Source organism: Glycine soja, chromosome 12, assembly GCF_004193775.1.
Source record: "Glycine soja cultivar W05 chromosome 12, ASM419377v2, whole genome shotgun sequence".
Taxonomy (NCBI): domain Eukaryota; kingdom Viridiplantae; phylum Streptophyta; class Magnoliopsida; order Fabales; family Fabaceae; genus Glycine; species Glycine soja.
The window spans coordinates 29,325,657-29,330,019 of record NC_041013.1 but is presented as its reverse complement, the minus strand read 5'-3'; the positions used below and the strand labels follow the sequence as shown (position 1 = coordinate 29,330,019).

General features: G+C 39.5%; 1 non-coding gene across 1 annotated transcript; it reads left to right on the top strand.

The window, feature by feature from the left end:
• Positions 1-3,834: 3,834 nt before the first annotated feature.
• LOC114380656 lies at positions 3,835-3,941 on the top strand. Its single transcript, XR_003659829.1, has one exon. It is a non-coding gene; the product is annotated as a small nucleolar RNA R71 (small nucleolar RNA).
• The last annotated feature ends 422 nt before the right edge of the window (positions 3,942-4,363 follow it).

Genomic DNA, 4,363 nt, shown 5'->3' with positions numbered 1-4,363 from the left:
CATCGTGGCTGTTGACCAAAACGATGCAGATGCTAAGCGTGCCTATGCGCTAAGCGTCAATAGTATACTGAGATACTCATAATAGTTCAGGCGCTAAGCCTAGCTTGCTAGCTAAGTGCCACTTAGGTTCTGTTTCTTTACCTTTGGAATAAGGCTAAGCGTGCCTTGCTGCGCTAAGCCTAATCTATAGAAAAAAAGATTTTTTGAGTCTTTAGGCTAATCGTGAGTTTTTTGCGCTTAGCCCATGAGTAATTTTGTGAAGGGGCTAAGCGCCCAACTCTGTTTTCAGTTTTAATTTTTTCTATTTTCTTGAGAATAAACGTGTGCTAATCTCTTGTGTTTTGTCTTATATTTTGTAGATGGCTTATAGGAAAAGAAAGGCACCTTCTACACCTTCTCAAGTATGATATGACAGATCAAGATTCACATCCTAGGAAGCTTGGGAGAGATACACAGACATTATTATGCCTAGGAAATTGCTACCTGAGAGAAATGTGGTGGTCTACACCACATAATTTGATGAATTCCTAGATGAGCTGGATAGAAGACACTGGTGGGAGGAGTTGACTGACTTTCTGGATGGCAACATTGATGTTGCCATTGTAAAAGAATTCTATGCAAACCTCTATGACCCCGAGGACAAATCACCTAAGCAGGTGAGGGTGAGAGGTCATTTGATTGAGTTTGATGAGGATACTCTTAACACATTTTTGAAGACCCCTTCCACTTCAGCACCATCAGAGGCACCAACACCTTCTTCTTCTCCAGTACCCCCCTCTTCATCCACTCAGATTCCAGTTATTCCTCCAGCATCTCTACAGATGCCACTCCCAGCTCCATTATATGCAGGACCATCATACTTTTTATTTACTCCACAGATGCTTCACTCCATGATGCAGAGTTTGCACTGAGGGCAGTCCATCATCATGAAGAGCCTTCAGGGCTTGGGCTTGCCCTCCATTATAAGCATGGAGGAGTTTGAGGCTCAGGTGGACTGGCCAGGAGACCAACCCTCTTCTTCTGGAGGGGGTGGGGCCTTTGCAGCCCAAGAGTCTGTGACTGAGGAGCCACTAGCACCAGCACTAGCACTAGCAGAGGATGAGGATGAGCTCACTCCTCCTAAACCTTCTTATTTTGATGCAGGTACACACATGGTTCAGGAGGAGGAGACTACTCCAGATCAGACTCCACAGCCATCTCTAGCCCCTCCACATATACCTGAGGATGTTGCACTAGTTGCGAAGCCTGAACAGCTTATACAGGATTCATCAGCAACTCCATCACTAGATTTGAATGAAGACCAGCCACAGGAATAACAGGACGTTTAAATTTTTGAATTTTGAACACTTAAGTTTATTTTTAGTTATTTTATGATTTATGTCATTTAAATTTCAGCTTTTATGTTTCAGTTCTTTAAATTTCAGCATTTAAATTTCAGTAGTGTAGTTGTTTGTTTTCTTGTACAAAAAGCTTGATTGAACACTGAATTGGTTGAACTTTGTATGCAATGGCTTGTTTGGTATGAAATGAGTGTTTGAAAATGATTGGATTGAGCAAATGTATGAATTGAATGGATTGGGATGATTAGATGATTGTTTTGATCAAGTTTGCAGTCATTAGAAGAGAATGAGCATGTGATTGGACGTATGTCTGAAAATGTTAGTTGGTTGTCAGATTGATTGTGAAGGAATGCATTAACCGTATCTCAGTGAGAGTGTGATCTATAAATTTTGAGAGAAACGACTATCATTTAGTACTGATTTTTGCGTGAATCTCTAAAGTATGGACTGGATGCATGAATTTGAGGATGATGAAGGCCATGTTTGATTATGAATAGCCACTTAGCCAAAAAGCTGACCATATGTTTGAATGAATTATCCCTTGCACCCAGTTTGAGCTGAATGAATTTATTGATTGATTGAACCTGGAGCCTATTCAGTTGTATCTCCTGCTACCTTATTTTAGGTTGTAGGAGAGCATCATCCACAGAAGTTGGGTTCAAAGCAAATTTGTCCCAAATTTGGGGGAGGCACTGGGTAAGGATTGAAATGGTCAAATAAAATAGTATACACACACTGTTTATGTATATAATGTTTTCTCTGTTAAAAAAAAACACTGTAAGTACAAATAAAGTTAATAAGTGTGTATGTTGTAATTCAATGAATGAAAGCTAAGTGCCTAAATAAAGGGCGAGTATGGGGTAGGAATGAATGAAAAAGTGAAGGTAATTCTATGGATGAATGCTCACCTAGAACCTAAGCTTTTGAATGCTAGAAAAACCATGAATTTTTGGCAGCCTAACCCCATTACAAGCCTAGAAAGTCCTTCAAATTCATTTTGTGTGTTCATTACTATATGATTTGAGATGAAATGCAAAGGTTGGAACTTGTGTTGGTTGTTTATGATGGAATAAGCCTAAACACTTGAGCTTCAGTGAAACAATGAATGTGAGGTTTTGGTTGATGATCCTTCCTTGATTTTTGTCATGCTTACTAGCTTATTTCAGCTATGACTCTAATGCTTATGCTCTTATCTTTGAAAAGCTGGATGTTGTGGAAGCAATGCTTTCCAAGTTTATTTTGATGATGCCAAAAACTCAAGTCAAGAATCAAGAGTCAAGCAAGTTTCAAGAATCAAAGAGTCGTTCAATCAAAGCAAGTTTCAAGAATCAAAGAGTCATTCAATCAAGAATCAAGATTCAAGTAAAGAATCAAGAGAAGACTCAATTAAGATAAGTATTAAAAGAGTTTTTCAAAATATTGAATAGCACAATTTTGTTCAAGACTATTTTTCAAAGAAAAATATTTTATCAAGAGTTTTACTCTTTGGTAATCGATTACCAGAAGACAGTAATTGATTACCAGTAGCCAACATTCTTTTCAAACTGATTTATAAAGTTGTAATCGATTACCATGAGCATGTAATCGATTACCAATGTTTTAAAACGTTAGATTTCAAATTTCAAGAGTCACAACTTGTGATAAAACATTTTGCAAATTAGAATTACCTGTGGAAGAAGATTCACCTGCACAGAAATTGTTAGGTAAATTTTTGTCATCACCTTTTTCTGGAATAGAGTGAAGTTTGGCAGGTTCATTTGTAGATGAGGAAGGTGCTACGGGTTGAGGTCCTTGACATTGCTTTCCCGACCTCAATGAAATGGCACTGACATTTTTGGGATTTTGGACAGCTTGAGAAGGCAGCTTGTCAGAATTTTGGGACTGTTGTTGATTCAATTGGGTAGCCAATTGTCCCATCTGATTGGTTAAGCTCTGAATGGAGGCTCTGGTCTCTTGCTGAGGGCTGGACCATCTGAGGTTAGGGTGATTCCTCCATCCAGGGTTATATCTGTTGCTGGAGAGGTCATAATTGTTCTGCTATGGTTGATTTTGCTGCTGAGGTTGAGGAGGTCTATTGTAAATATTTGCAGCATAAGCTTCAGGCTGCTCAATTGCTCCAGGTTGCTGCATGGAAGGGCAAAGGTCTGTATGGTGGTCAGCAAAGGAGCACAAACCACAAACCTTTGCGATAGGTACAGATTTCTGATTCAAGGCCAGCTGGGTTACCAAGTTAACCAATGCATCTAGTTTGCCTTCAAGCTTCTTAGTTTCAGATGATGCAGATGGGTTTGTAGCTACCTCATGCACTCCTCTAATGACTATGGCATCATTTCTGGCGCTAAACTGCTGGGAGTTGGAGGCCATCTTTTCAATTAAATTTCTGGCTTCAGCAGGAGTCATGTCTCCAAGGGCTCCACCACTGGCAGCATCTATCATACTTCTCTCCATATTACTGAGTCCTTCATAAAAATATTGGAGAAGAAGCTGTTCTGAAATCTGATGGTGGGGGCAACTGGCACATAGTTTCTTAAATCTCTCCCAGTACTCATACAGGCTCTCTCCACTGAGTTGTCTAATACCTGAGATATCCTTCCTGATGGCTGTGGTCCTGGAAACAGGGAAATTTTTTTCTAAGAATACTCTCTTAAGGTCATCCCAGCTCGTGATGGACCTTGGAGCAAGGTAATACAGCCAGTCCTTTGCCACTCCCTCTAATGAATGAGGAAAAGCCTTCAGAAATATGTGATCCTCTTGGACATCTGGGGGTTTGAACTACAGCTACCCTCAAATGATATCCAAATGACTTGAAATTTTGTGAGAAACCCTATAAAATGATGAGAAGATAGCACAAAACATTTCAGACAAAAATTCAAAGTCTAACTATGAAAGCTAAAAATGGTAGGTTAAGAAAAATAAGTGAATAAAACTTGAAAAATAAAAAACTTTTCACAGAATCGCTTTTTTTGGACGATGGAGACCTCAGCCGGCCTACGGCGGGCTGCCATGGCGTAAGAAATTTTTTT